Below are 20,149 nucleotides of genomic sequence, written 5' to 3' on the forward strand. Positions count from 1 at the left end.
AATACAGAGGTCAATGCTAGCATCAAACCACTGAACTGAGAACAGGACGATTGAAAGAGTTGAAGGAGCTTGCAATCCCGTAAGAACAACAATGCCAACCAACCAGAGCTTCCAGGGACTAAACCACTACTGAAAGACTATACATGGTCTGACCCAGGGCTCCAATTGCTTATTTAGCAGAGAATATCCTTGTTGGGACACCAGTGGAAGAGGAAGCCCTTGGTCCTGTCAAGGTTTGACCCCAGTGCAAGGGAATGTCAGTGTGGGGCAGTAAGGGAGGTGGATGAGGGAACACCCATAAAGGGGACAGGGTGGGGATGCGGGCTTATGGACAGAAAACTGGGAAAGGGAATACCATTTGAAATGTAAGTAAAAAAATATATCTAATAAAAAATTAAAAAATAAAGAACTAAACAGAGAATTCACAGCAGAGTAATCTCCATTGACTAAGAGGCACTTAACAAAATGTCTAAAGTCCTTAGTTGTGAGGGAAATGCAAATTAAAAGGACCCAGAGATTCCCCCTTATACCAGTCAGAATGGCTAAGATCCAAAACTCAGGTGACAGCACATGGCTAGGATGTGGAGAAAGAGGAACACTCCTTTGCTGGTTGGACTGCAAACTGGTACAACCGCTCTGGAAATTAGTCTGGAACTTTCTTGGGAAATTGGAAATAGATCTACCTGAAGACCCAGCTATTTACACTCTTGGGCATATACCCAAAAGATGCCTCACCATGCCACAGGGGCAGCCAACAGATTGATAAAAACCTTGAACAAATACCTGATAAATGTCAAAAGACACATGAATATAGGTCAAGAGTAAGTAACATTTGATTGTAGCTTAGAAGGCTGTTCTGGGTCTGTGAAATAACTTCTACTCATAAAATTTGGTTAAAATGTCTATTAAAAGGGGCTTGTCATTTTTTTTCCTGTACCATGTTTTCTGTGCTGTTCAGTAAATACAGAGCAAAGCTCTTTATTAGGAACAGGCACAAGAGACAGGCAACAATGATACACCACACACACACACAAACACACACACACACACACACACACACACACACATACACCCCAGAAGGCTACTGACTACAGACCACAAATTACAGACTGGTGAAAACCACAGGATGAGAACCCAAGAATACAAATTTGGGACCTAAGCTTAATAAACTACTCCAAGAGGGACTCCTCAGTATTTTGCTGTTACTGTCCATTTCTTAGTGAGACATCAATGTATTTCAGTGCCCCACTAAATCTTCTTTAATGTGTAGTCAACACAAGAATGAAAACTGAGACAAATGAAATAAAAATTTCCATGAATTAGCACAACATCATGATAGAGGTTATAGGGAAAGTTCAACACCATGATGGAAATGTTGTGCCTATTATGGAAGTGTTCACCAACCCTGAAGACAACTAAGAAGCTGATTCTGATGCACTTGCACTAGAGTCTTTATCCATGTTCAAGCTTTGGTTCACTGCCAACCCTTATACAGCAGGATGGAGGACCGGGTAGAGGGATAGTGCGGGAGGAGGTGGGTGGTCCTGTGTCTCTTCTTTCATATCCTTGTACTTTTTGCTAGCCAAGGCAAAAAACTTCTGCCTGTTGTCTGAAGGAAAAGGTTTAAGCCCAAAGGTCCTGATTTTTAAGTTGCTTATTGGTATTAGAATTGATAGAAGGTGTTTAAGTTTGTTTTAAGGAGAGAGCAGAGATTACCAGAATCACATGGGGATTTTCATCCATGGTTCAGAACTTAGATAGGGAAAAATTAGTCACTGACTCTAAGTAGAGTACTGTGATATTTACAAGTTATTAAGGTTAAATTAATTAAATTAAGGCCACAGATTTTATTCTGTGGCTCCGGGTAGAGAGCTTAACAGATGGGATATTTTGGGCTAAAGCCCTGATTTGATATGTTGCTTATTGATATTGGAATGGATAAAAGGTGTTTATGAATTACCCCGTTAAAGGCCATATGGGTCGTTGATGCCAGCTAGCAAGGGTTTGTGGTTATTTTTGACATTTACCACAATAGGAAGCTCAGATTCTCTTAATGTGGGCTCCACAGCAATTTTGGGTTAATTTCCTGATATTACAGAATACAAAAGACTATCAGGCTCATTGTTTAGCTCATTTCCCTTTTAAAATTGTTTAATCTTCATAATGGGTGTGACTTTGAGTTTTATGGTTATATTATTACTCTGGAAGAGAGTGCAAGATATAAGCTTTTCGGGGTTGGGGATTTAGCTCAGTGCAAGCGCAAGGCCCTGGGTTCGGTCCCCAGCTCCGGAAAAAAAAAAAAAAAAAAAAGAAAAGAAAAGAAGAAAAAAAAGATAAAAGCTTTTCTGGTTACAGACTAAGAAACATAGTATTTTGGGAGAAAGATTTTGTCTTTGTGTTTTTAAAAACTGTGGTTAGGCTCTGGAATCCTCACAGAGTCATACTGATCAGATTTGATAGAGGTAGACCACCTGAAAAACTAGATTCAGGAGGTATCAAACAAAAAGATACCTCGATTCTAAACTTTTGTCTTGAGAGTTGTATTTTGAAGAGTGTGTCTACTTGAATTCCTGGTCTCAAGGACTTTCATCTGGGTCCAGTCAGGACACATCAGCTACAGCATTTGCATCATTCTTCCTACCCCCTACCCCCAAGGATATTTCAACTCCCATGTACAGCTTGAAGAAGTTATGGAGAAGTTGTCGCCCCAATTCCCTGGACTTTTGGGGGGACTGAAAGTGGTTATTCTAAGGTTGTTTTTATGAGGAATTTAAAACTGGTTGTAATTTAACAGGGAGGAATTAGCTAGATTGAGTTTTACAGTCATAATCTCATTTAGCAACTAAACTACAATGGTATCTTAGTTTTGGTATAGAATTTATTTGTCAAAAAAGTTTGAAAGTACAAGGTTTAGAGCCAGTCCTTCTATTGATGTCATTACAAACTTCTGAGTTGATTACACTTGTGAGTTAATGGCCAAATAACAAATTCATGGCTCTGACTTTGTAAGAGTACTTTCAAGATAATATTAAGATATAAAGACAACAAAGATATAAAGACAACAATCCAAATTACCTTATATAGATGGATGTTTTTCATAAGCATCAGAAATCCACAAAATATGGGGTTTAAAGTTATTTCTCTTTTGTTGAGACATATCTGCTCCTAACAGTTCCCCTTTGGCGGATTTAATGAAGTTGAGTGTCTCTACCTCCAGGTGAGACAATACTTTGTGACTAGGCAGCCACTGGACAAAACTGCCTGTTTCATCTGCAGACTAATGTCCAGAAAAGGACAAATTATGCAGAATAGTTTTGGCAGATAAGCCCTGCCAAAACAGGGTGATCAGCCCTTCAAAAATCTGCATTTCAAGAGACTATCAGTTGATTTGGGGACAGAAGGCTGAAGATTTGCACTCACATGTTTGTAAAAGAGGACTGTGCTAGTAAAGATTTGTCTCTACAACCTCTCAGTTTTGGAAGCCGTGTTAGACTTCTATGTGTATAGATATTTGGTCATTCAAAGATTTCTGACATGGTTGAAGACTGGTAGCCTTGTAGACAACCCAAGCTGTTTAGAATTGAGAAGGATATTAAATTTGAAAGAGTGGTTTTTCAGATGGCATACAACCTCAAGCCAGGATATAAGTTAGATATAGAATTATAGTCTTTTAGGATAAATGACAAGGTACTTTAGTTAACGGACAAAATTGATGGACTGGGTGTTGAGCATATTGTATGCTTTATAAATTGTAGAATGGTAATAATTGTACTCAATTTATATATAAGGGAAAAGGCCTTTTAACTGGACAAAAAGGGGGAAATGTTGTGGTTTGCCCTGGAGCTATCCGCATTTTGATGCTAATTCCACTGCCCCAAGGATGGCTGCCTAGGCCTGTACTCAAGACTCAGGTGACTTCACCAGAACCTTTTCCCCATTTAATTTGTAAAATACAGGTGAGGACAGGAACAGGATAGAGGGAGACCTGTCATTGGTTGAGAAGGGAGGATGGGTGGGAGAAGAGTTAGAAGGAAAAGGAGGAGATGGGAATGGAGGAGGGGGAGAGAGAGAGTAGCTGGTAGACAACATGGAAGCTGACGTTAAGATTCCGCTCTGTGTATTTACATGTTGTTGCTAATGTTCTTAAGGGATGGCTGGTACTGGACTTTGTATGTTTTGGTGGGCAATTATACCTTATCAATTGGGTCAAAGGTTATTGTGTTGTATATTCTTTCATGTGTAGATTTAAGTGCAATGGAGTGTGGGGCGGCTGGTCTGGGCCACCACAGAGTTGAAATGTGTGTTTCTGGCATGGAAACCTGCCTTGGGAACTAGATAGGTAGAGAGATTGTTGACGACTCAGAGAGAGGCCTTTAGTAGTGTGATATGGACTGGAGCAAATTGGGTGAGAGGCTTTACTGACTGAGAATTAAGATATCCAGCAGATATCTTGGGGCACTGAGGTACTGCATCGGTGTGGGCACCTACAAGTGGGTCCTCTAAGAGAGCTTGCCTGACCAACACATAAGGTACTTGGTCCAGGTGCCCAAGTTTGGGTTTAAAAAAATGATCTTCTCAATCCCTTGGACCAATCCCTGGTCAAAGAATCCCTCCACGGTTCAGGTGTTGAAGGTGGGCCATTCTGACCTACCATATGTGGTTAGTTTATGTTTTCTAATGGTGACAGAAAGAATCTGCCCACTAGTCTCAATATCCTTAAAATGGCTAAGAAGAAATTCCATTGCAGTTGAAGGTGCCCATAATATGTGAACATCTGTCAGAGTCAAAGTCACACCCTAACAAGAAACATAAAAGATAAAAGTAGACAATTCCAAGAGAAACAACAAACCGAAACACAAGAAGACTTGTCCTCTCCTCTCTGTTAGTTAGAAACAAAAATAATCAGACAGAGGGTGCTCACAGCTCCCTGAGCCCGTGTCCAACCCAGACAGAGACACCTAGTATCTCCCTATCAGGTCCTGGAATGTCTTCTAGCCCCATGTGACCATCTTTCCAGTGTATCCCGCCCAGTCACTTTGACCATTAAATCCAGATTTTTTTTAGGCCTCTTTTCACAACCTGACTTATCACTGACTCTGATGCAGCAGAACAAGAGGATGAAGCCCCAGACCCTCAGCGGGACAAGGTTTTATAGGAAATGCCAAGCAAGAGAAGGGGTGATGGCAAGTAAGCTCTCTGAAGCAAAACCATGAACAATCACAAATGGTCTGAAAGTACATCTGGAACTATCAGACTAATTCTTATTGGCTATTGCTAGGGAGCAACTAGAGAGTAACTCTGTGGTATGGGCCAGAGACCAGCTATGTAGTTCTTCCTGGAGCTTCCATGCAGCTTGGGTTAGGCTGCAGGTCAAGTTCTCAGCTCCCTCCTTTTTTTTTTTTTAAGGTTTTTATTTTATTTTATTTTATTTTATTAACTTGAGTATTTCTTATATACATTTCGAGTGTTATTCCCTTTCCCGGTTTCCGGGCAAACATCCCCCTCCCCCCTCCCCTTCCTTATGGGTGTTCCCCTCCCAACCCTCCCCCCATTGCCGCCCTCCCCCCATAGACTAGTTCACTGGGGGTTCAGTCTTAGCAGGACCCAGGGCTTCCCCTTCCACTGGTGCTCTTACTAGGATATTCATTGCTACCTATGGGGTCAGAGTCCAGGGTCAGTCCATGTATAGTCTTTAGGTAGTGGCTTAGTCCCTGGAAGCTCTGGTTGCTTGGCATTGTTGTACTTTTGGGGTCTCGAGCCCCTTCAAGCTCTTCCAGTTCTTTCTCTGATTCCTTCAATAGGGGACCTATTCTCAGTTCAGTGGTTTGCTGCTGGCATTCGCCTCTGTATTTGCTGTATTCTGGCTATCTCTCTCAGGAGCGATCTACATCCAGCTCCTGTCGGTCGGCACTTCTTTGCTTCATCCATCTTGTCTAATTGGGTGGCTGTATATGTATGGGCCACATGTGGGGTAGGCTCTGAATGGGTGTTCCTTAAGTCTCTGATTTAATCTTTGCCTCTCCCTTCCCTGCCAAGGGTATTCTTTTTCCTCATTTAAAGAAGGAGTGAAGCATTCACATTTTGAAGTCATGAGCCAAATGGACTTAACGGATATTTATAGAACATTCTATCCTAAAGCAAAAGGATATACCTTCTTCTCAGCTCCTCATGGTACTTTCTCCAAAATTGACCATATAATTGGTCAAAAAACAGGCCTCAACAGGTACATAAAGATAGAAATAATCCCATGCGTGCTATCGGACCACCACGGCCTAAAACTGGTCTTCAATAACAATCAAGGAAGAATGCCCACATATATTTGGAAATTGAACAATGCTCTACTCAATGATAACCTGGTCAAGGAAGAAATAAAGAAAGAAATTAAAAACTTTTTAGAATTTAATGAAAATGAAGGGACAACATACCCAAATTTATGGGACACAATGAAAGCTGTGCTAAGAGGAAAATTCATAGTGCTGAGTGCCTGCAGAAAGAAACAGGAAAGAGCATATGTCAGCAGCTTGACAGCACACCTAAAAGCTCTAGAACAAAAAGAAGCAGATACACCCAGGAGGAGTAGAAGGCAGGAAATAATCAAACTCAGAGCTGAAATCAACCAAGTAGAAACAAAAAGGACCATAGAAAGAATCAACAGAACCAAAAGTTGGTTCTTTGAGAAAATCAACAAGATAGATAAACCCTTAGCCAGACTAACGAGAGGACACAGAGAGTGCGTCCAAATTAACAAAATCAGAAATGAAAAGGGAGACAAAACTACAGATTCAGAGGAAATTAAAAAAATCATCAGATCTTACTATAAAAGCTCCCTCCTTTTTTTAAATGGAGGTCGTCCCAAGATGGAGTAGGTTTGGCCTCTCAGAAGTGACAGTGATTGTTCAGGGAAAGTTCAAAGTAGTTGAGTACAGATTGATAGAAAATGTCCACTGAATGACAGAAAAAATATGTTCAGAAACTAGAGACCTAAACACTTGTGGGTCAGCCCTACAATGTTTTGTGCTATGTTAAACATACCTTGAAGCAGTCAGAACAAAATATATGCAAAATGAAATTTTGAGTATATAATGAATTAAACTTTCAATATTTGAAAAAAAAAGTACAGACATAGAGTTTCAAAATTCACGATTAAATGCTACCTACAGCTCCAGTGTTTGGCCAGAGTTTCACTATAGTTTCAAAGACACCCTTAACTACATAATGAGATCCTTTCTAAAAAACACAAGAAGAAAACAAAATATGTGTATGACAAGAGATACTTAAGAGAATTATTATAAACTAAAGAACAGTCTTGAAAGTAATGATACAAAAGAAATTTAACCAGTTTCTCATGCTAACCCATGAAAACCAAAAACCAACAGAGAAACATGTAAAATGTTGAAAGACAAATATAAACTATACATTATAGATCTAGGGAAGCTTTCATTTAGGGAAAAGGGTGAAATAAGAGCTTCATGGGAGAAAAGTTAGAAAAAAGTTGCAAAATGTCATAATAGAAAAGAGTTGTTAATGAAAATACATAAAATAATTATTTTCTTTAATATCTAAAATGTAAATATTTAAGCAAATATTCTAAAATACACAAATATAAAAATACAAAACATCAAAATTCCTGAGAACCAGCTAAGCAGTGGTCAGAAGGATCTCTACAAATAGTAAGTGCTCACAACAGAAAGGAATGATCTCAGTTTGCTCTAAGTTTCCAACTGAAGAGACTGGAGGAAGAGGAAAATAAACTGAGAAACATACAGAAGACAGATAGTATAAAAGTAAATGATATCAGTCCAAACAGACATCAAAGAGTTGAAAGGACAAAGATCAATAATAAAAGACATAATTAAATAACTTATGAAAAACTCGATAAAACCAAGAAATGTCTAGCCCAACTATCCAAAGACAGAATGAGGGACAGAGACACATGCACACAGACAGAGCTGGTGAGGGTATAGAGCTATAGAGGAAGGACCGAAAAAACAAAAAGAGCAACCATGAAAGAGGAAGAAAGAGAGGGAATGCACTATCACTTCAGACTTAGAGATATAAATGAATCATTTGAGCTGTTTTATGGAAACAAATTTGACAAATTCACTATGAGCTACAAACTATAAACATTCATGCATAAAATGATTATTTTACCCATAGTCAGTGGAGAAATAAACATCACATTTAGAGCCAAATAATATGAATACTATATATTTGTTCCAGAAAATAGAAGGAAATTTCTAATTAAAAGATCCAATACAATGTCCATCCCAGACAAAAGCTATAATTATAAGAAGTCATATTTTCATATAAATAACCCATCTAAGCATTGTATTATAATTCTCAATTAATATCTGTAACAGAATGGAGCAATGTATGAAAAATAAGATACTCAATAACCAAATCCAACCTATATTAGTAATACAAGACTAGTTATATGTTTTACCTTCATTCAGTACACTCCATTAAACTAGCAAATTAAGAACAAAATGCAAATTAGTTTGCAATTTGTACAGAGACTGAGTTTGACAAAAATTTGACATGTATTCTTGGCAAAATAGAACAAGTTACAAATAGAGGATAGTTTCTTTAACCTGCTAAAAGATATTTACAAATAAATATTAAAAAGCACACAGTTCATAAAGAAATGAAATTATTCATTCTCACTCATAATTGTTTACTTATGTAAATGATCCACAAATAAACAAACAGCTCTTGGTACTAAATTTTGCAAGTCAGAACATCCAAAGTCCTCCTGAATGAATCAATTACATTTCTGAAATTCTAAGTACTTACCAGGAGGGAAACTAAAACAAGCAGCAATTCTATTACACTTCCTTCAGAGCTACAAAGGTCACAGGCAAAATGCTACTCACTCAAGGATTTTCATCACATTCTAAACTCCAGAATTCACAAGAATTCTCTGTCACTTGGCAGAGTGGAATTAAAATTCCCAGTTAACTGATATTGAAATAGACATATTGTCTTGGATCATCTGATTAAGACAAAGTACTGGTAGAACCATTAATGTAAGAGAAAGATAGAAGACACACACAGAAACAGGGAACTGTAAGAAACACGCAGAAAGCATTTATTGCTCTTACAGTTCACAAAGGACAGGTCAAGGCCCAGGAAAAGAGGAAAGCAATTATGAACTAGAAAACATACAAATTGATGGACACTAGAGCCCACGGAACACAATATATCTGGTTGGCATCTTGATTTCTAAGATCTCTGTTAGATTTTCAACATATTGTAATCTAATAAAATTAATGAGTTGTTTCATACCACTAAATATGTTATACTTTGCTATATTCAAAAAAATACAAGAGCTTTAAATCTGACAAGTAAAATTCAAATGCTAAAATGTGTAAATGTTGTAAAAAAATTTTAGGAATAAGTAGCAGAATGTACTAAGCCTATAGATTAGAAGACTTGATGTAGTCTTAAACTTTTGTCAAATTTATTGTAGACTAAACTCAACATGAATTATAACCACAGCTTATTTGTAAATGTATAAAAGAAGGATCAAGAACAATTTGAAAACATAGATAAGTCATAGAGCACAACTTTACGTTTTCTATAGAGCTGTAGCAATCAAGAAACTGAATTGAGTGAAGGTCTCTCTCTCTCTCTCTCTCTCTCTCTCTCTCTCTCTCTCTCTGTCTCCTAACCAGAGCAATCAGACAACGAAAGGAGGTCAAAGGATACAGATTGGAAAGGTCAAAGCAAAAATATCACTATTTGCAGATGATATGATAGTATACGTAAGTGACCCCAAAAGTTTCACCAGAGAACTACTTAATCTGATAAACAACTTCAGCAAAGTGTCAGGATATAAAATTAACTCAAACAAATCAGTAGTCTTCCTCTACTCAAAGGATAAACAGGCTGAGAAAGGATTAAGGAAATGACACCATTCACAATAGTCCCAAATAATTTAAAATATCTTGGTGTGACTTTAACCAAGCAAGTAAAAGATCTATATGACAAGAAGTTCAAGTCTCTGAAGAGAGAAATTAAGGAAGATGATCTTAGAAGATGGATCTCCCATGCTCATGGATTAGCAAGATTAATATAGTATAAATGGCCATTTTGCCAAAAGCAATCTACAGATTCAATGCAATCCCCATCAAAATTCCTACTCAATTCATTATAGAGATAGAAAGAGCAATTTGCAAATTCATTTTGAAAAACAAACAAAAAAAAGAATAGCAAAAACTATACTCAACAATAAAAGAACTTCTGGGGGAACCACCACTTCTGACTCCAAGCATTATTACAGAGCAATGGTTATAAAAGCTGTATGGTATTGGTACAGTGACAGGCAGATAGATCAGTGGAACAGAATTGAAGACCCAGAAATGAACCCACATACCTATAGTCACTTGATATTTGACAAAAGAGCTAAAACCATCCAATGGAAGAAAGATAGCATTTTCAACAAATGGTGCTGGTTAAACTGGAGTTCAGCATGAAGAATACAAACGATCTATTCTTATCACCATGGACAAAGCTTAACTCCAAGTGAATATAGGACCTCCACATCAAACCAGATACACTCAAACTAATAGAAGAAAGAGTGGGGAAGAGGTTTGAACACATGGGCACTGGGGAAAATTTCCTGAACAAAACACCAATGACTTATACTCCCAGATCAAGAAGTGACAAATGGGACCTCATAAAACTGCAAAGCTTCTATAAGACAAAAGACACTGTCATTAGGACAAAGCGGCAACCAACAGATTGGGAAAAGATCTTTACCCATCCCACAACTGATAGAGGGCTTATATCCAAAATATACAAAGAACTCAAAAAGTTAGACTCCAGAGAACCAAATAACCCTATTAAAAATGGGGTGCAGAGTTAAACAAAATATTCTCAGCTGAGGATTATCAAATGGCCAAAAAGCAACTAAAGAAATATTCACCATCCTTAGTCATCAGGGAAATGCAAACCAAAACAACCCCGAGATTCCACCTCATACCAGTCAGAATGGCTAAGATAGAAAACTCAGGTGACAGCAGATGCTGGCAAGGATGTGGAGAAAGGAAGAGTCCTCCATTGTTGGTGGGGTTGCAAACTGGTACAACCACTCTGGAAATCAGTCTGGAGGTTCCTCAGAGAATTGGAGATCCCACTAACTGAAAACCCAGCTATACCTTTCCTGAGCATATACTCAAAAGATGCTCCAACATACAACAAAGACACATGCTCCACTATGTTCATAGCAGCCTTATTTATAATAGCCAGAAGCTGAAAAGAACCTAGATGCCCTTCAACAGAGGAAGGGATTCAAAAAATGTGGTACATCTACACAATGGAGTACTACTTAGCTATCAAAAACAATGACTTCATGAAATTCATAGGCAAATTGAATGAACTAGAATATATCATCCTGAGTGAGGTAACCCAGTCACAGAAAAACACAATTGGTATGTACTCACTGATAAATGGATATTAGCCCAAAAGCTCAAATTACCCACACGCAATCCACAGACCACAGGAAGCTCAAGAAGAAGGACAACCAAAATGCAGATGTCCCCACTCCTTCTTGAAAGAGGAAAAAAGATCCATAGGAGGAGATATGAAAGCAAAGTTTAGAGCAGCGACTAAAATGAATGGCTCTTCAGAGCCTGCCCCACAAGTGGCCCATATACATACATCCACCAAAACTAAGATAAGATTGTTGAAGCTAAAAAGTGCATGCTGAAAGGGACTGGATATAGATGTCTCCTGAGAGACACATCCAGAGCATGTCCAATACAGAGGTCAATGCTAGCAGCAAATCACTGAACTGAGAACAGGATCCCCTTTAGAGGAATTAGAAGGATTAAAAGAACTAAAGGGGTTTGCAACCGCATAATAACGACAATGCCAACCAACCAGAGCTTCCAGGCACTAAACCACTACCAAAACACTGTACATGAACTGACCCAGGGCTCCAACTGCATATGTAGCAGAGAATAGCCTTATTAGGGCACCAGTGGAAGGGGAAGCCCTTGATCCTGCCAAGGTTTGACCCCAGTGCAGGGGAATGTCAGTGGGGGGCAGTAAGGGAGGTGGATGGGGGAACACCCATAAGGGGGACAGGGTGGGGATGCGGGCTTATGGACAGAAAACTGGGAAAGGGAATACCATTTGAAATGTAAAAAGTAAAAAAATATATCTAATAAACAATTTAAAAAATGAAGAACTAAACAGAGAATTCATAGCAGAGTAATCTCCATTGGCTGAGAGGCACTTAAAGAAATGTTTAAAGTCCTTAGTCATCAAGGAAATGCAAATCAAAAGGACCCAGAGATTCCCCCTTATACCAGTCAGAATGGCTAAGATCCAAAACTCAGGTGACAGCACATGGCTAGGATGTGGAGAAAGAGGAACACTCCTTTGCTGGTTGGACTGCAAACTGGTACAACCACTCTGGAAATTAGTCTGGAACTTTCTTGGGAAATTGGAAATAGATCTACCTGAAGACCCAGCTATTTACACTCTTGGGCATATACTCAAAAGATGCCTCACCATGCCACAGGGGCATGTGTTCCAATATGTTCATAGCGGCCTCATTTGTGATAGCCAGAAGCTGGAAACAACCCAGATGACCCACAATAAAAGAGTGGAAACAGAAAATGTGGTTCGTTTACACAATGGAATACTACTCATGTATTAAGAATGGGGCATCATGGCTCTCTCCTCCTCCCTGTTCCAGAGACAGTCGCATCTTCTTGTGCAGTGCCAGCCTCGTCTCAAAGACAAGATGGTGAAGGTTGGTGTGAATGGATTTGGCCGTATCGGGCGCCTGGTTACCAGGGCTGCCTTCTCTTCTGACAAAGTGCAGATTGTTGCCATCAACGACCCCTTCATTGACCTCAACTACATGGTCTACATGTTCCAGTATGACTCTACCCACGGCAAGTTCAACGGCATAGTCAAGGCTGAGAATGGGAAGCTTGTCATCAACGGAAGGCCATCACCATCTTCCAGGAGTGAGATCCCGCTAACATCAAATGGGGTAACGCTGGTGCTGAGTATGTCGTGGAGTCTACTGGCGTCTTCACCACCATGGAGAAGGCTGGGGCTCGCCTGAAGGGTGGGGCCAAAAGGGTTACCATCTCTGCCCCTTCCGCTGATGCCCCCATGTTTGTGATGGGTGTGAACCATGAGAAATATGACAACTCCCTCAAAATTGTCAGCAGTGCACCCTGTACCACCAACTGCTTAGCCTCCCTGGCCAAAGTCATCCATGACAACTTTGGCATCGTGGAAGGGCTCATGACCACAGTACATGCCATCACTGCCACTCAGAAGACTGTGGATGGCCCCTCTGGAAAGCTGTGTTGTGATGTCCGTGGGGCAGCCCAGAACATCATCCCTGCATCCACTGGTGCTGCCAAGGCTGTGGGCAAGATCATCCCAGAGCTGAATGGGAAGCTTACTGGCATGGCCTTCCGTGTTTCTACCCCCAATATATCCGTTGTGGACCTGACATGCTGCCTGGAGAAACCTGCCAAGTATAATGACATCAAGAAGGTGGTGAAGCAGGTGTCTGAGGGCCCACTAAAGGGCATCCTGGGCTACACTGAGGACCAGGTTGTCTCCTGCGACTTCAACAGCAATTCCCACTCTTCCACCTTTGATGCTGGGGCTGGCATTGCTCTCAATGACAACTTTATAAAGCTCATTTCCTGGTATGACAATGAATACGGCTACAGCAACAGGGTGGTGGATCTCATGGCCTACATGGCCTCCAAGGAGTAAGAAACCCTGGACCACCCACCCCAGCCCAGCAAGGATACTGAGAGCAAGAGAGAGGCCCTCAGTTGCTGAGGAGTCCCCATCCCAACTCAGCCCCCAACACTGAGCATCTTCCTCACAATTCCATCCCAGACCCCATAATAACAGGAGGGGCCTAGGGAGCCCGCCCTTCTCTCTTGAATACCATCAATAAAGTTCCACTGCACCCTCAAAAAAAAAAAAAAGAAGAATGGGGCATCATGAGTTTTGCAGGCAAATGGATGTAACTAGAAAATATCATCCTCAGTGAAGTAACTCAGACCCATAACGACACGCACGGTATGTACTCATCATTAAGTGGATGTTAGCCAAAAATAGAGAATACCCATAATACAATCCACAGAACTCAAGAAGGTTAACAAGCCAAAAGGCCCAAGTGACGATGTCTCAATCCCACTTGTGAGGGAGAAGAAAGCAATTACGAGGGGACAGAGAGAGGGAGGGAAAAGGGAAGGGAAAAGTGTAACATGAATAGGTATTGGGGAAAAACAGTTGTGAAGCCACAAAGGCCAGTAAAAAGAATGAAAACAGGCAATCTCGGGAGCTTGGAGGTGGGGGAAACCTCTAGAATGTACTAGAGACCTGGAAGGTGAGAGACACTCAGAACTCAAAGGGAGGGATTTTAGATGAAATGCCCAGATGTAGGTAGATTGGTCTTATAGTGTCCACCTCCAGTAGAAAGACAGGGCATCAACTGGAGGGATGTGATTGTGGTCTAGTGACAGGCCCAAATTGGGATCCTGCTCAAGGGGAGGCTCCAAGGCCTGGCACTATTACTGATGCTATGGTATGCTTACAAACAGGAGCCTAGCATGGCTGCTCTCCAAGAGGTCCAACAAGCAGATGCAAATACTTACACCTAACCAATGGACAGAAGCCAGGGACCCCTGTGTTGAATTAGAAAAAAAGCTAGAAGAAGCTGAGGAGGAGGGTGACCCCATAGGGAGACCAGCAGTCTCAACTAATCTGGTCCCCCAAGCTCTCTCAGAGACTGAGCTGCCAACCAGGCAGCATACACTAGCAGATATGAGACCCAGGACACATATACAGCAGAGGACAACCTAGTCTGGTTGATGCATCTAACCCTTGAGAAACTTGAGTCCCCAGAGAGTGGGGAGGTCTGGTGGAGTGGAGGTAAGGGGTGGGGACATCCTCTTGGAGATGGGGGAGGAGGAAAGGGATGAGGAATAATCTGAGGGTGGACCAGGATGTGGATAACGACATGGCTGTAAAAAAAGACTAAAGAATAATAAAATAGTATTAAAATCATTCTGTTGAAAAGCTGAAACCTTGGGGCCAAGCTAAAGAGAATAATTCTCTGAATGAATGTGTGAGCAGAGTTACCCTGCACAGGAAAACTTACAAACAACCTCCTCTCCAGACCAGGGAAGAACAACGGAAGAGACATGTGCAAGAACGGAAGGAGAGAAAAGAAAAGCTTTTGGAAGCTCGAAGAAACTTGGGTGTGACTAAAGCCCAGTGACCCTGCTGTCCCTTTCCTCCTCATTCTCCTTTGTATGTTTTTATACTTTCTCTACTTCAATCAAAAGCTCTTTTCTGTCATAACTTGTATAGTGCCTCCTCTGTGCTATATCTGAGAATACATTATCACCTTAAAGTCCAAAAAAAAAAAAAATCATTCTGTTGAAAGACTGTCAGTAAGAAGAGAAGTTACATACCATGAGCAAACATTCCAAAATACAAGAAAGAATACACTTCTGAAGACCTCTGAAATGCAGTGCAACTGAAAGAGCAAAGAGTTTAAATTTTTAAAAAGCCCCAAATGAGAAAAATATTTCAAGTGATAATTAACAAAACTCTCTAGCAACAAAAATAGCATAGATTACTAAGGAAGTGCAAGTTAAATTCACACTTATACATAATTATATTCCATGAAATAGCCAAACTTTAAAGATATGATGACATGCAGTGGTGATGTATTGTTAGAACCAGTCGAGCTTCCATGTAGTGCAGTGAGAACACAAACACGGGCTCTGATGTACTGAGGAAGAATTTAACAGCTCCTCTAAGGTCAAACATGCACCAACCGCAGGTTTGCTGTTCCCACTTTCCCACTAGAGCTACTCAGTGAACTAAGAACTCATGATTTGAAAGCAGAACATCGGCACACACATGAATGTCTACAGTAAGTCTATATATAATTGTCTAAATCTGGAAGTAATTCAAATGCCTGCCAACAATAAATGGATAACCAAGTGAAGTTACCTTTGAACAATGGAATGCTATTAAGCAATAAAAAGAAATGAACTCTGGACATTACTGATGAACATCAAAGATATGTTGAGATGAAAAAAATCAGCAGCATGCTATTATATCATTTCATTTTTCATAATCTTTCTGAAAACCTGGAACTATGGAGCAAAGATAGCAGTCATTTCCTAAGGTTAGCCCCGTGGAAGGTTTGAAGACAAAGCACACGGGAGACTTTTGCAGTGGTGATATTGTTGTTTATTCTGATTGTGGCAGGACTTCCATTAATCAGTTTAAGCTCAGAACTATGTATGTGTAGAAAACATCAATTTGGCCATATGTCAATAATAAAATGCTAATTTTAAGTAATAAAATGCTAATTCATTATTTTAAGTAATCTAAAGATTCTTAGAAATTGTTTTAAGCCCAAACAAAACTATAGAACTATGTCATTAAACTAAAAGCACCAGTACCCATAGGTAAATAGTTTTTTTCTCCTATTTTATGGATTGTGTGTGCTTTACTGTTTCTATTTAACCCCTGGACATGAATTGTGTTTTATTTGAAAGTTTATTAGCTACAGGAGTTGGGAGCATAAAACTTCTTGTTTCATAGCTAAGGACTATTTTGTGGCTTACAGCACTAATATGTTTAAGTAGGTCCTAGGTATGTTTCTTTTGGCCAAAGTCAACTTCATGGGAAGGGTTTATTTAGTTCACTCATATGTCTCATTCATAGTATATCACGGAGGGCAGTCTGGGCAGAACTCAAACAGGAGCCATGGAGGAGTGCTGTTTATTGACTTTCTCCCCATGGTTTGCTGGGCTTTTTGATTTACTGAGGACCAACCACCCTGTAGTGGCACTGTCCATGTGAGCTGTACCCTCTGACATTATTGACTGATATAAAAACATTTCCACAAATGATCACCAAATTGATCTCCATGTAGAATATAGATTGAAAGGGCAGGTTTAAAGGGAAGTCTTTGAATCTCTGATGGTGTCCTAAAATAGGTAGGAAGAATGAAACCTGAAAGAAGAAAACAGAATCAAGGCAGCTTGATAATGAGTGTGATAGAGAAGTGATGGGTCTGAACCCATCATCATGTCCGAAAAATGTAAAATCAATCACATTCTTGATTTCATTCACCATGGCTCTTTAGTGCTTCACTGCACTTACGACACCAAACTGTAGCAAAATTAAGGGTATAGGCAAAAAAGTAGCCTTTTGTCCTGGACAATAATGCTGTTAATTCTATGGGTTGAATATCGAGGTATATTTTGTAAAGAGAGGGGAAACAAATAGGAATGCTATTACAAGGGAAAGAGAATCATGTGGCTGGGAAAGAAGGTCTCAATTGTGCAGATCTGAAACAGAAGCTCTCCTTAGAGTTAGCTGCTAATTAAATAGACTTAGAATGCTATTGCTGGGTCACCAGTGGAGCATACCATGCAGTTGGCCAAGGTGAAATAACTCAGCAAGTACTGTGAGTCTCGAGAGATCATACTAGGTTCTAAACTTTGATGATGGTTCTTCACCAGAAGACATCTTCAGGTGAGTCACTGGGGCCAGCTAGGAATCCTCTAACTCCCACCTGTTCCATACACCTGGGCTTCCTGTATCTTGTGCACCAAGAAAACCCTGAGCTTCCTGTATCACTGTGCACCAAGAAAACCCTGGGCTTCCTGTATCACTGTGCACCAAGAAAACCCTGGGCTTCCTGCATCACTGTGCACCAAGAAAACCCTGAGCTTCCTATATCATTGTGCACCAAGAAAACCCTGAGCTTCCTGTATCACTGTGCACCAAGAAAACCCTGAACTTTCTGGTCTCCTTTATCAGGCTGCAGTAGCTGGAGGAAGGGTCTGGATGTTCTCCCTGATTTTCTGGGATTGTTGAAATAAAGGTGGGGAGGGAAGAATTATAGCAAGAAAGAAAGGTATGCTTTCAAAAAACAAGCAAACAATAAATAAATAAAACAAAAACAAAAAACAAGCTTTGAAACATTCAGATCATAATTTATTTTCTATATTCCAAACTATGAAGTAATACATGTCAGTAATATTTTTAAAAGGTGCATTTTCTCTTTGTTAACAACAAAAAAAGAAATCAGATGTAGACATTTGACTATTGCAATCAGGCAGTGAAAGCTTTTGTCTGGAGGATCCCCAACTGCTTAAAACTTTGTTTCACACATTAATGGCCTGTTTTACAAGGCAGGTCACATCCCCAACTTAATTATCGTTATCCAAGTCTTATTCGCTTAATAATCTCTTCTTCAATTATTTGTTTGTCGTAGAGGTGGGTATATTACAGTTCTGATGGCTACATAATCAATGAAAGGAAATCCTGATATTTATCTTGTCCCCAGAACAAATTAGTACTTTCATGTGTGGAATGCTATCATTTTATTTATGTAAATTATTAGAAACTTTTTAAAGATTTGACATTTCCCTTTAAACTATGATTATAATCATCAAGGTAGTTTAAAATGGGAATCAAAATAGAAATATCATGAGGCCATTAACATTATCAGTTTAATAAGTATTCCTTTCAGCACAAACTCGAGTCAAATACCTGATTTTTTTTCTGTTTCACCTGGGTGTGTTCAGCCCTATGTGCAAAATATTAGTCAATTTAAAAAGTAACTTTATTTTCTAATAGCAGCTTCAAATAAAACCATTCAGAAATGCGGAGCTCATGTGCCTTACTAGGAAAAGCAAAACAATTTACACGAGGTCTTGTGCTGATGAAAACTATGCATGCTTTTTGCACCATGTGTCACATTGCATCTCTTTCGGCAACAGCATTGGCCTCAGAAATTAAGCACAGCAGGAAGGAACCTCTTGCATAGATTCAAAATGCATGTCTTGACATTAAAGTCAGCCTGCTTTAAGCAGGGCAGAGTTGGGGAGACCCTCCATGGTCCTTGGAGGGTATTAAACTGAAACCAGAGATTCTCCCCTTTAAAGAATGTTCAGATGGCTCTTACCAGCAGCTGCTTGGTATGTCGTTCCTACTGGAATGCCATCAACAACATTATTTCCAGGACTGCAAACCAAATTTTCCAGACCTTAAAACAAAAGTAATTTCCATGACATTAAGTAAAGTTGATCTGTGTCCTATAGCCAGGCTCAGTGTGGTAATTCACTCACAGGCCTTCACTCATTGTATGATGTTATTGATCAACAATCCACGAGGACAGGAAAAATCACAGTCTTTATGATAAATTTTTCTAGGATTTTGAATCATCAACTTGTTTAGGATTAATTTCTTTTGAACAATAGGTTCTAAGATTTACTTTTCATTTTTATTAACGCAGATGTGTGTGCATGTTAGAATTCATGCACACATCAAGTGTCTGTTGAGGTCAGATTCTTCTGACATAAGATTGCTTGGAGCTGGAGTTACAGGAATTTATTGCAACCAGAAGGGGGTGCTGTGGACTGTATCTTGCTTCTTTGTATGCTAGGTAAGTACTTGTATAATGGCTGAATGAGGCAGCTCCTGTTGAAGATTAATTTATCTCCATAATTTCTTACAGCTTTTATTACTAGATATTTTGTTATACCATGTCATTAATTAGAATTTCCCTTTTTCGTTACTGGGTTCTTTTATAATTTTTTTCTTTAAAAATTGTATTGCGATATCCATCCACCACTACTTCCTCTGACTATCTTCCTGTAGTGTCTCTGTTTCATCTCCCTCCCGATTTCATGCTGTCTTGTTAGTTTTCTTTCTTCTTTGGGAATATAGTCACTGGCAGGTCACTCACGCCCCCGTGGATACTCACATATCTATGGACCCATCAGCAGCACTAATCAAATTTAGTGGGTCAATAATAACAAGAAATTGCCAAAAATTCCTTACAAGTGGAATTTTGACTTATCACCAGCTCCAATTTATTTCTTTAATAAGAGGCTTATTTTGCTCCCTTGAGATAGGGTCTTACTTGGTACCCAAGCTGTCCTAGAAAATGGTGTGTTTTCTCTAGATTTTACAATGTATTAGTACAAAATTATTCAAAATAATAGGACCTTGAGTCTAAACAATAAAGCCTAATTTTCTAGGTCAGAATATTTTGAGTGGAAAAAACAGTGGTTTACTGTGTTCTTTACTGGAATACATACAGTCACCATATACTCTC

The 20,149-nt window shown here is 39.6% G+C and overlaps 1 pseudogene; it reads left to right on the forward strand.

The window, feature by feature from the left end:
- The first annotated feature begins 12,719 nt into the window (after positions 1 to 12,719).
- Positions 12,720 to 13,755, forward strand: LOC134485568 (glyceraldehyde-3-phosphate dehydrogenase-like; annotated as a pseudogene).
- Positions 13,756 to 20,149: the final 6,394 nt, after the last annotated feature.

Source organism: Rattus norvegicus, chromosome 2, assembly GCF_021556685.1.
Source record: "Rattus norvegicus strain SHRSP/BbbUtx chromosome 2, alternate assembly SHRSP_T2T, whole genome shotgun sequence".
In the NCBI taxonomy this organism is placed as follows: Eukaryota; Metazoa; Chordata; class Mammalia; order Rodentia; family Muridae; genus Rattus; species Rattus norvegicus.